Raw genomic sequence first — 11,539 nt, 5'->3', positions numbered from 1 at the left:
TATTTTCCTTTCCTAATAGGAATACCTACACCAGTATAAGCAATTTTAGTACTGACAGGTGTTTTGGATTTGTGCATGCTGGCCACCATAACAGGGTCTGACCCTTGGATCCCGCTGATTAATGTCCAAATGAAGGTTTCCAATTCCTCTTTTATTAGTTCTCAGGTTCCAGCTCCAGCTGGGTGCCTCCGGAGAGGGACCTCTACCCCCGATCACACCCCTCAGTTATACCCGTACCACCCATCAACCGATCCCCAAGTCCAATCACTTAATTCTGGTCGGTCGTCTCTTGATTTCTTACTGGTTTTCACTGTCGCTGGGCTGGCCGCCTTCTGCAGTTACCTCATTCTGTTGGATGTGTTTCCTTGGTCCTTGTCTTCTTCATTCCGCTCGCATCTGCTGGATTCAGCCAGTTCTGCGCCAGCAGCGTTAGTGTGATCACAAAGCTTACTCCTGGTCCGTTCTTGTGGCCTAAGGCTTCAAGTACTTTAGCTACTAGTGCTAAGCTGCTAATGCCAAATGGGGCTATTCAGAGAGCAGAATATAGTTAATCAAATTTCTTCTATAACAGTCCTCCCTTCAGTTTTTTTTTGGGGCATCCCTGCCCATCTATAGTTGGTCTTGTATGAGGACTCTTCGATACCCTTGTATAGATTTCATAAGCACATTCTGTAAACAATTCTGAATCAAGTAAAAATACAGCAGGCTATCAGAACCATAATAACCACAGGTAAAAGACTTTCTAGCAATGAACTAAAACTACTAAACCATGGTGATAATCCCCATCCAGAGAACAAGTTTTGTAACCAGTCACTTTCAGGGAGGTTGTATGCACTTTGGGCTCCTTTGCGGGCATGTGTTTCTGCCTCAGTCACCTTTTGACGTATCTCATGGGAACTGTCATTTATATAGATACAACACTGAGATCCAATTAATGCAACATGCCTCCTTGAAATGCCAGGAGATAATCTAAGGCCAACCTATTTCAGAGGGAAAAGATTCTTACTTGCTGCATCTCCTCATTGAGGAATGCAATGGCTGTTCCTAGATTGTTGGTAGAGATTTCAAGTTCTAAAGCAACCTTTTCTGAAACCATTTGTAGTCTGATGGTATATCGGTCTACACAAGCAATGGTGGGGTCAGTCACTAACGGAATTATTCCTGAAACAGAACATCCTATTAGTTTGCCTTCTGTTAGTGGATTTCTCCATGTGCTATCTAGTACCTTTTCTAGTCTTTGAAGAGTTTGTTCTCGAGTTTCAGTGAGGGAAGTTTCTCTGACGTTCCTAATTGCTCCCTGAGGTAATTTAGAAGTAATGTGTAAATGTGGCACCCCACGGGCTACGTAATAACTGCATGTCCAATTGGCCAGTAGTATTTTATAAGCTTTTCAGCCACAGACAAAATAATGGCCTTGTAGGGCCCAAAATGGGCAGTAATGTCTACATGCTAGTACACTGGTATGTAAGATTAAAATCCCACATCTTCCCAACGGAAGGTCAAAACAGTCTTCATCCTCAGATACCCAAATTCCACTTAGACTACATTGTCCTTTCCCTTTCCACCACTTGTAGATCGTTCTGGTGTCACACATTGAGATGTTACTGCAATTATTCCTCTGGGGCCTGAAGCTTGTAGTTTCAAAAAATGGGGTTTGACCTTTACAGAAAGTGCGGGTGTTCTTAAACCAGTTCTTAAACCACCTCTCCACTGGGTTAGGAGGCATGAGCTGTTTCCTGCTGGGTAGGCATATTGGTCAGATTGGTTACGAGTAAAACAGAAAGTCCTTCTGTTAGCGTGGTGGTTGTCTATTCCCAATCCTGATATTTGGTCTGGGTTAAGAGAGTCTTATTCCAGATAGGCCAGTTGGAGGGGTTATTGTAAGTATAGTTCTCTGTCACTTCCAATTCAACTAAGGTCAAAGGAATCATGATAAGGGGTATACCTGTTCTGGGAGTTAATGGTATGGGTGCATACCCAACAATCTGGTTAGTTAGGTTGGCCACATGATGGGCCAACGACACAAAGGAATTGTGCTCCTTATAACTAAGAGCGGGGGGGTATTAGTAAAAGCAGTAAAGAAAGGTATTGTGCTATCACAGTTTTGGGAATAACTCTCACAGAACGGAGTTGTCGATGCATGGTTGAGCCCATTTTGGTGATGGTTTGCCTGTTGTTTTCAATCAACTGTATGAAAGAAAAAGAACCAAAACATCTATACAAAGAAGGGTTAATACCAGAACCAGGGGTAAGCCCTCTACTCCTATCTTAAGAAGGTATAGAAGATAATCTTAATCTAATAATAAAACATTGAATCTCATGGCTAACTCTTCTTCACTGGATGGTTGGTGCCACCTTCATACACAGCACCAGTTTATGTATCCGGCCGCACCTTTTCTGGTTATATTTCCCCAGCTCCAACCTTGATGGTGGTTTTCCCAACGACCTTTATAACGGTTATTAATACACCACCCAGGATCACACGGGCCACAATTATTGCAGGATAACCAAAGGCAACCATGCTGATGCCATCTCAAACCTTTCCCTTTGGAACTGAGCCTGGAGTGATTGCCACTCTATAAGGGTGGTGGATCCACCACAGGACACTGTCCTTGATTTACAGTCTCTGATGGTCCACTTTGTCAAGCAGCAGGTGACTCCCTGGTCCAGGTTGCTCTAGAAGGAAAACAAAAATGATATGGTTCTGGGATTTCCTTCAGCCTTTGTAAGCTCAAACGGTCCCAGTTTCAACCTCCAGGGTAGGATTGACGGAGTCCTGCAGGGTCAACGGTGGTCCATCTAACTGATATTCTCTGGGCAGTCATTTAACATGAGAGCGGTGAATCCAGTTGTCCTTTTCTGCAACCTTTACAGCAAAGTAAGAAGTTAATAACACAGTATACAAGCCCTCCCATTTAGGGTCCAACTTGCAAGAGTGGACTTCTAGCATTACTGCATCTCCAGGCTGGATATCATGTCATGTACTTGCATTCCAGCTGGTACTGGCTGAAACCATCTGGCTTGTGCCCTATTTTCTCGTAGATGTTTTTGTATTCCCAAAACAAATGTGGTAACTCGTTCATCTCCAAGAGGTTGGTCCTAGTGGGGACAAAGGTCCCAGGTACAGCTGAGTGCCTGCCAAACACTGTTTCTGCTGGTCACAGCCCTAGGGGTTGGCGAGAGGTATTGCTAATATCCCATAGCGCTATTCCTAAAACTTCAGGCCATTTCAAACCTACCTGACTCCAAGTTCGAGCAATTTTATTTTTGAGAGTCCTGTTCATTCGTTCCACCTGTTCTGAGGACTGCAGATGATATGAAACATGTAGTTGTTGTTGTATTCCTAAACTTTTATGGATACTGTTTAGTATTCCTGCTGAAAAATGAGAACCCTATCGGATTCCTTGGTTTTATGTATTTTGTATCTGGGAATGATTTCCCACAAGAGTGCTTTGACCACTCCTGCAGTATCAGCTTTCCTGGTGGGAAAAGCTTCTACCTATCCTGAGAGTTGATCCACGATTACCAGCAGGTGCTTAAATCTGCTCACACGAGGCATGTCACCATAATCAGTTTGCAGTCTTTGGAATGGGAAGTGTGCTCATAGTTGTCCTCCAACCTCCTGTTTGGGTTTTGCATCGGAAAACTTCCAACATGTGGGACAAGAACTCACAATCCTTTTTACTGCCATATGTATTCCGGGGGCTGCCAGCATTTTTCAATCTGGTTAACAATTGCTGTCATCCCTCCATGTGTTTTATCATGAAACCACCTAGACAAAGTAATTAAATATTTTCTTGGTAAAACGGGTTTTCCCCCAATAGTCCAAATTCCAGTTTCATCTTTCACAGCCTCCCAACTTTCCCATGGAGCCCGTTCTTCCTGAAGAACATTCTTCCTGAAGAATGGGCTCCATGGGAATATATTTAGGCTGGATTATTGATCTCTGGCCAGTCATCAGCAGAGGGAGTCATTATGGCAGTACACTCATGTATAGGTTGGTGGGCAGCAGCTTTAGCTGCTTTATCTGCCAATTCATTATTTCTTTCAGTTTTGTTAAATCCTTTGGTATGAGCTGGACAGTGTACTACAGTGCTTTCCCTTGGAAGCTTAATAGCTTCCAACAGCATTTGGATTTCAGTTCCATTAGACATATTCTTTCCCGCCAAGGTAAGGAACCCTTGTTCTTTCCATAGCATACCCATTGCATGACACACTCCAAAAGTGTATTTAGAATCAGTAGAAATAGTTACCTGCTGATTACATCCCCACCAGGCTGCTCTTGCTAATGCAGTTAATTCAGCCCCTTGGGCACTCATCGAGGGTTGTAGAGGTTCTGCTTCAAGTACCTCTAAGTTTCTCACCACTGCATATAGCCCGTGTGTCATTTTACATTCACATAGTATGACGATCCATCGGTGAAAAGGGTTAGCTCTGAGTTCTCTAGAGGCTGATCCTGCAGATCTTCCCGTAGGTGGCTGGAGTGAAACACTACCTTAGCACAATCATCATGCGGCTCGTCATCGGAGGAAACAGGCAGTAAAGTTGCTGGATTCAAACTGTTACATCTTTTTAAAGTAATATTATCCACATTTAAAGTCATTAATTCTTAGCGACGCGCTCTTTGTGGGGACAATGCTTGTGTAGCATGTTGCTTAAGAACCAGTTCTACTTCACGCGGGACTTACACGGTTGTCGGGTGACCTAGGACTAATGGTCTGCTTCTTTCTATAATAGTCGCTGTTGCTGCTATTGCTTCAGCCGAGGAATTATTCCCTGCCGCTACAGGATCCAGTTGAGTTGAGTAATAAACCACAGGGCGGCGGTGTGGACCTAGCTTTTGAGTAAGGGCTCTGCTGGCTACTCCTTTGTTCTCATGCTCAAATAGTTCAAAGGGTTTGGGGTAATCCGGCAATCCCAGTGCCGGAGCAGAAACTAAAACTCCTTTTATAGCTTGGAAAGCCTTTTCTCTCTCTGGACTCCAACATATAGGCTCCACTTCCTCTGCCTTGGTAGCTTCTGTCAACAGCTTACTTTTAACTCCCGTAGCCCCGGTATCCAGGGTCTGCAGTATCCTACTGCGCCTAAAAATCCTCGCAATTGTTCCTTTGTTACTTGTCGAGGTATTTCTACACTAGCCTGGACCCATTCTGGGTCCACTAGTCTTTGTCCTTCTTTTAATACAAACCCTAAATATTTTCCTTCCTGCTGACACAGCTGAAGCTTAGAAAGAGATGCACAATGACCTTTTTCTGCTAAAGCAGTACATAGACAAATAATATCTTTCAAGCAATCTTCACATGTCTTACTGGCAAGTAACAAATCTACATATTGTACAAGCATAGAACCTCCAGGTAATATAATATATTTCAAGTCATCTTTAAGCAAATGGGAGAATATTATAGGAGACCCAGTGAACCCTTGGGGCAAGTGGGTCCACATTAGTTGTTGGCCTTTCATGTAAATGCAAACAGGTGCTGGCTGTCTTCTGCTATAGGAATACTAAAAAATGCAGCTGTTAAATTTATAACAATAAAGTATTTTGCCCAAGGTGGAATTTGTCATAATATTGTTGATGGGGCCGGAACACCGGATGAGGTACAATCACATGTTGATTTATTGCTCTGAGATCCTGTACAAACTGCTCTTCTGGATCTCCTTCTTTGTCTAACCTATTTTGCTTACAGGTAAAATAGGGGTATTATACGGGGAACTGCATTATCATAAAACCCCTTTTTTCAGATATTGGTCGATTTGTTTCGGAATACTTTTTTCTGCTTCCCTGGGAATTCGATACTGCTTGATTGCTACGGGCTTTCCTCCCTTTGTTTTTATGGAGACTGATCGTGCCAATTTCAATAGACTCACATCCATTCTGGAGGAGCTCCACAATACTGAAGGTACTAATAAGTTCAGGTGGAACCCCAGGAATTTTGAGCAAGTTTTCGGCAGTGAGACATAGTAGTAGTAGACCCCTGCTACTATAAGTTCTACCCTTTCTGGGGACAGACAAATCTGGGTATTTAGGGATTGTAATAGGTCTCATCCCAAGAAACACGTGGGTAATTCTTCTGCGATCACAAGTCTTCCCCACACCCCCTGGCCACCTATCCTGGCAATGTTGGCTGGCTAAGTGATTGCTCCTTTTCTCCCCTGACTCCTTGAACCAATACTCTCTTGGTTGAGAGTTGCCTCTTAGGCTTGAAATTCAAAAGTAATATAGTGGCTCCTGTGTCCACTAGGAATGGTATTTCCTTGTCTTCTATTTTTCCCACAATTTAACCCTTATGATTCAGTTTAGTACTCTAAAATCCATATATATCCCGAGATTTGTCTGAGTCTCCCTCCTCCCATCGTTGCTGTTCGGTGATATTCATCTGATGTCTCCCACATCCGGGTCCCCAGGGCCCTCTTGGCCTCATGGGACATTCCCTGAGGCCAATTGCCCCTGTTTCCAATGCCCCTGTTTCTCACAATAAGTGCAACAGTGATTAGCTCCCAGATGGAAATCACCTTCACTTTAATTCCATGTACCTCCTCTGGCTCTTCCCTGGCCTCCCCCTCTACTTTCTCCAAACCCTTCCCTCAGCACAGCCACAAACACATGTACTTTCTCTTTCATCTGACATCTCTTTTCTTTAACCCTTTTCCTCATCTCGACCACTGTATACAAATGTAGTCAAATGCACTACCTTGTCCATTGACTTCCCTGGCCAGTCGGGGACATGTTTAGAAAAATCTTTTTTAATATTTGGAGCTGTTTGATCCACAAAAGTAGAGACCATTAGAGGTCTATTAGCTTCTGCTTCTGGGTCTATTCCTCCTCCAAACATTCTGAATTGTTTAAATAATCTAGAGAGAAAAGTCGAGGGGTGTTCCTCAGGCTTCTGTTGACACTCCCTTATTTTAGACCAATTTGCAGCTTTTTGTCCTGCCAAATGTAAAGCCTCTTCAAAGCCTTGTCTGGCTAATTGTAATTCTCTGTAGTCTGCATCTACATTATGATTCCACCTGGGATCTACAGCTGGCCAGGCTGTCTGGGCAGCTGCATCTCCCCCTTGTTCTGCCCAGTGACGGTTCGCAGCAAGAATTGTGTGCTTTTCGTCTGGGGTGAATAGGACTTCAAGGAGCGTCTGCACATCTCCCCAGGTAGGGTCGTATGTCCATAGTATTCCCTTCACAACTTCTAACACTTTCTCTGGGTCCTCTCTAAGTCTGGGAGTCTGTTGACTCCAGATCCTGGGGATGCCAAGGTCGGTAGACCCTTGTATTGGCTACCTGGGGCACCCCACCTGGACCAGGCGCAGCTGTCCCCGGTACTGGCATCAGTGGTAAGGGGGTCTGGAAAATAGGAGTAGATGAGAGCAGGAGGGATAGACGAGCCAAGGCAGAGAGCGGAGCGTAGGGTGGAGCAGATTCCACAAGCGTTTTAGCAGATGATATACTCATGGTATTTCTAAAGGAACTTATTCCACTTTTTCTAGGCTTTTCGCCTAGAAAATGCCCAACTATCCCATACATACCAATAATCCATGTGTCCAGGGAACCTGTCCTCCAAATGTTGATGCAGGAAGGTTAATTAACTCCTGTTGGTCAAAGGTTCCCTGCGGTGGCCACCTTTCTGCTGGATTGCCCTCTTGTGTAAGGAGTGGACAATCCTCTTGCCATAATGTTACTAATCTCTTTTTCCCTATTCCTTTAGTACCATTGATTTTACCCCAGTTTTCCAGTATTTCGGCTAAGGACATCCCCTTTTCTATGCTGAAAGTATTTCCCGTTCTAAAATTCTGCGTTTTATGCTGATCAGCCCATGCAATTCTACTTTAGTGCACTATTTTACCAGAATTTAAAATTTTGAAGCGGGAATTTAAGACTCACCAGGTTCGGTGCCTCCCACTGGCAAAGATCTCAGTTGAACTCACCCGTTGGCACCGATCGGACATTTTGAGAGGAGAGGTTCTGACGGTGGTCACCTAGTGTCCCATCTGGGTCGCCAAACTGTTATGGATTTATGCCATAACATAATAGACACCATAACAAGGTCTGACCCTTGGATCCCGCTGATTAATGTAAAGTCCAAATGAAGGTTTCCAATTCCTCTTTTACTAGTTCTCAGGTTGCAGCTCCAGCTGGGTGCCTCTGGAGAGGGACCTCTACCCCCGATCACACCCCTCAGTTATACCCGTACCACCCATCAACCGATCCCCAAGTCCAATCACTTAATTCTGGTCGGTCGTCTCTTGATTTCTTACTGGTTTTCACTGTCGCTGGGCTGGCCGCCTTCTGCAGTTACCTCATTCTGTTGGATGTGTTTCCTTGGTCCTTGTCTTCTTCATTCCGCTCGCATCTGCTGGATTCAGCCAGTTCTGCGCCAGCAGCGTCAGTTTGATCACAAAGCTTACTCCTGGTCCGTTCTTGTGGCCTAAGGCTTCAAGTACTTTAGCTACTAGTGCTAAGCTGCTAATGCCAAATGGGGCTATTCAGAGAGCAGAACATAGTTAATCAAATTTCTTCTCTAACACAGGAATATAACCCTATTAGATTTCTGCACCAGTATTAACAGTGCTGTAAGCTGCAAGGTATAAGGTGCAGTCATTTCAAACTGTTTCTTATAGTGTTACTTCTAAGCTGGCTCAAGTGAGGTCATTTCCATCCTCTCAGTTCTGGGATGACGTCACAGTGGGGTTTTCTTGGCAAGTTAAAAAAATTGTGAGAATTAAATTTGCTGAAATATTTCTCACTGTTTTTCTTCTTTATTTTCCTAGATTCTCAAAATCTCCTAAGTTCCAGCTGGGAAAAAAGTTTATTCGTGCACATCTCTACATGTATAAACATGATTGGAAAGTATGTCCCTTTCATCACAGAAGTTTTCAAAAGTCTATTTTCTAGTACATCATTCAATTATATATGTGTATACACATGCACTCAACGTGACCTAGCTTTTAGCTAATACAACTATATATATTTATATAAGAATAAAGTACTGTCATTCACTCCCCCCCTCCCAGGAGTTGTTTGTCTCATTCATTAAAAAATGAAGAGTACATTTACCAGATGATAAATAAATGCGAGCTGGAAAAAAATGTTGTCATCACACATTTCAAAAGAAACAAGAAAATCTCAATGTTCAAACTCAACTAAATCTCAGCCAAAAAAATGCACCTTCCTTTAAGCCTCGAAACAGGATACCTGATATTAACTTACCTTTCTTCTTCCTATTTCCCACCCAAGGACAACAAAAATGACACTGGGTCATTGGCAAAAAAAGGAAAAGAAGGGACTCAAGGCCTGATATTTGGAGCATAAAAACGAGGACAGCTTTATCAAGTTGAAATTCCATGTTGTTTTCTCCTATTTAAAATATGATCAAAGACAGCACAAAAATAAACATTGAGAAACATTTATCAGGAACTGTTTTATTAGGAAAGGGTACCATCATTTATCCCAGCACTTCTCTGTACACAAAAGTCTGGGTGTTACCAATAGCCAGGGGCAGCTGTCTGCTTGCAATGAAGAAAATGTTTGCGTTTTCCGTTATACTTCATTATACTGGAATGCCTTATTATTTAAAAAAACCCCAAACGACAAACCAAAAACCCAGACTGGGAAAACTGCCTCTTGTAAGGCATCGGTCTGACTGAGGAAGGTTCATCTACGGTATGTCAATGGCAGCTGTCTTTGTTATTCCTGCATTTTAATTAAACTGTTCCTCATATACAGAGGGTGAAACCAGAATTCAGTTCACGATGAATTACAGCCTCCCAGACCTGGGTTACTGTGCAAGAACAAACAGCCGTGAGACACTGGTTCCACTGCTGGGCAAACAATCCCATAAATAAACATTCCTGCTCTTTAGCATACTTACATTTATGACCATCTTATAGGCTCTGAAAAGCAAGTCAGAGTCTTGAATATATGGCATCGTTTCCCCAACAGAGGACTAATGCACAGGTACACGCAGGGCTGGTAAATGTGCTTTGCTCTACCAAATGGCCAAAGCGGAGGAGTTAGGGAGGAGGGAGTTCAAGAAAAAAATTTTCTGTGACCTTGCAATTGCTGGAACTACATGTTCTGCCTCTCTGCTTTGTTTTTAAGCTATCAGAGTAACTTTTCAGATGAGTTAATGTGAAAAGTAAACACTCATTTAGAAAAATTTATTAAATACCTTGGAGTGTTGGGGGGGGAACTGGATTTGAGTGACAGCTTTACAAGTGGTGCTTGCCAATTCCTGACAGCTCTCATTAGTTAGTGATCCAATACTATTAATATAGCCAGAACTGCCAGGTGCAGACCAGGCTCCTGTGTGCTGGTTGCTTAACAAGCATCGAGCAAAAGATTGTCCAAGTGCCGTAAGCCTGAGCCCGTTTGGGTGTCAAATCATTTGTCATTTTAAAACCCTGGGAGTTCAGCAGGCTGCATTGTGTCTGGGGGATAGACAGGCATCTTTCCCAATTAAAACATTAAAAGATTCTGGCTTTATCTGATGAATGGTGAATATCAGGCATTGTGCTTGTGTGCCCCTTGCACAAAAATGCCATGATCGTTCAAAAACTTTTCTCAGGTTCTGAAAGGAAACCTTGAAATTCAAAAGGCTGCTGCTGTTGTGAAAAGTAAACAGGTCTTCTCGCTACTTTAGCCATTGGCTTTATCCATTCTGGCAAATCTGATAGTACATTTTTTTTCCCTAGCCAGCACTGAATTTTAAGTGAACAGATTCTCTTTGCTGTTGGATTATAAAGTGCACGGCACATTGCAGCAGTGGATACATTGAGGGATAAGCTGGTACAGTGACTTTGCTGTTGGATTATGAAGTGCATGGCACATTGCAGTGGGCGATACATTGAGGGATAAGCTGCTACAGTGATTAACTCCAGCATTAGTTTCACGCAGCGGTCTCTTATGGAGATACTGTTTTATCCCATGTACAAAACTTAACCAGAGTGATGCTGCTGCACAAGCAGTGGTTATTCTCCTTGTGGAATCCCACCTGCTCCTTGCAAGAGGGAAATGAAATACCGTAAGATGAAAGGAAGAGCATTGCTCTCCTCTCAGTTCTGCTTCAGCATCTTACACCTCAAAGTTGCTCACCACTGGCTGTAGTTACCACCCCACATTTTTGCCCTGCTCCTCTAGGCATTATTACAATAATAGAGCATGAGTTGTTACTCTGGCTCTTGTTGGTTCTTACCATTGATGAATATAAATCCCTATCAATCCTTCTCTTCTTTTTACATTTGCAGCTTTCCCCATGTTTATTTATTCAGCTATTGCACCCAAACCAACTCTTGCCAGGTGGAGTTGCATTGCAGTGATCGAGAAGACAAGGAGAGCTCCTAAAAGATGATAAATACTCATAGTAGTTACATTCCTGATAATTCATGTTGTGAATAATGGAGCAAACATCTAAGTTGTGAAAGTGTCTCTTGTTAATATGATTTAAAAAAAAAAAAGATTCACACTAGGACAGTCTTGTTTGAATTTAAGCCACTAAAGCTAGGGGATTCCTAGTCCAGGTGATGCATTTCCCTTCAGTGTCTTC

Source organism: Mycteria americana, chromosome 5 (assembly GCF_035582795.1).
Source record: "Mycteria americana isolate JAX WOST 10 ecotype Jacksonville Zoo and Gardens chromosome 5, USCA_MyAme_1.0, whole genome shotgun sequence".
Taxonomy (NCBI): domain Eukaryota; kingdom Metazoa; phylum Chordata; class Aves; order Ciconiiformes; family Ciconiidae; genus Mycteria; species Mycteria americana.
The sequence above is the reverse complement of the archived record's forward strand: the minus strand, read 5'-3'. Positions refer to the sequence as shown.